General features: G+C 53.6%; 1 long non-coding RNA gene across 1 annotated transcript; it reads right to left on the reverse strand.

The window, feature by feature from the left end:
- Positions 1 to 307: 307 nt before the first annotated feature.
- Positions 308 to 1,275, reverse strand: LOC139027704 (uncharacterized). The gene is made up of 3 exons (XR_011479830.1): positions 1,214 to 1,275; positions 888 to 1,015; positions 308 to 561 (listed from the first exon to the last, which is right to left on the reverse strand). It is a non-coding gene; the product is annotated as an uncharacterized lncRNA (long non-coding RNA).
- Between the last annotated feature and the right edge of the window lie 196 nt (positions 1,276 to 1,471).

Below are 1,471 nucleotides of genomic sequence, written 5' to 3' on the forward strand. Positions count from 1 at the left end.
CGTCCGTTTGGTCTCTCCCTCTCTTCTGTCACTGTCTCTCTCCCTCTCTCTCTCCCTCGTCTGTCTCCCTCCCTCCCTCCGTCCTGTCTCCTCCCTCCCCGTCTGTCTCCCTCCCTCCCTCCGTCTCTCTCTCCTGTCTCCCTCCCTCCGTCTCTCTCTCCCTCCTCCGTCTTCTCTTCCTCCCTCCGTCTCTCTCTCTCCTCCTCTCTCCCTCCCTTCCCTCCTCCGTCTCCATGTCTCCCTCCGTCTACCTGTCTCCCTCTCTCTCTCTCCCCTCTTCCCTCTGTCTCTCCCTCTTGCCCCCCCCCTCTCTCTGTGATGTCTGGTGATAGGAGCTACATCTCTCTCTCAGAGTGATGTGTCTTGGTGGATCTCTGCAGACAGTCCAGTAGTTGTTGATAGGTGTTGCCAGGTGAGGCTACGGTCTGGAAGACGGACTGGAAGGCTCTGCGGTCCAACTCTTCATCTAGCTGGTGTCTGTAGAAGTCCAGGGCTACCAGACAGAACAGGCTGATGTCCACCACGTCACTCTTACCCATACGACTGATGACATGGGGCAGGCTGGGGGAGGAGGGTTAAGGAGAGATGGAGGACAATATGACTTCTACTTCTCTACCACTACACACAGAGAACACATGGGCAGCTGGGGGGGGAACAAGATGGAGGACAATATGCTCTACTTCCACACAGAGACACATACACCACACAGAGATAGCACACACACACAGAGAACACACAAGACACACACAACAAGATACACACAGATACACACACAGAGAAGAACACACACACACACACACACAACAGAGAGAACACACAGACCCAGACAGACAACACACAGACAGACAGACAACACACTACACCCATCCCCTCTCTAGTAAGGATACAGAGCAGAGACCCACTGGGAGGTTGGAGGCAGAGATGAAGAAGCAAGACAGACTCCACATGGCCATTGGCGACTGGGGTTCTCTGGGTGAAGTTAGATAGAGACAGTAACACCCAGTCTGTCACCATACTGGATGGCCTGTAGCATGGAGGGTCTGGAACACCTGAGAGAGAGTTAGAGAGAGAGGAGGGTTAGATAGAGACCTGTAAACCCAGTCCTTGTCACCATACTGGCTGGCCTGTAGCATGGAGGGTTGGCACCTGAGAGAGTTACGAGAGAGAGGGAGGGTTCAGATAGAGACTTGTACACCCAGCTCTGTCACCATACCTGGACTGGCCTGTAGCATGGAGGTGCTGGAACACCGAGAGGAGTTAGAGAGAGAGGGAGGGTTGATAGAGAACTGTAAACACCCAGTCCTGTCAGCATACTGACTGGCTCTGTAGCTGAAGGGTCTGGAACACCTGGAGACAGAGTTAGAGAGAAGGGAAGAGGGAGGAGAGAAGTTTTCGACAAAGACAGCAGAACCAGGTGGGAGAGAGAGAAAGAGAGAGGGCATGGATTCTCACACTGACCTTGTAAGAGAAC

Source organism: Salvelinus sp. IW2-2015, linkage group LG5 (genome assembly GCF_002910315.2).
Source record: "Salvelinus sp. IW2-2015 linkage group LG5, ASM291031v2, whole genome shotgun sequence".
Taxonomy (NCBI): Eukaryota; Metazoa; Chordata; class Actinopteri; order Salmoniformes; family Salmonidae; genus Salvelinus; species Salvelinus sp. IW2-2015.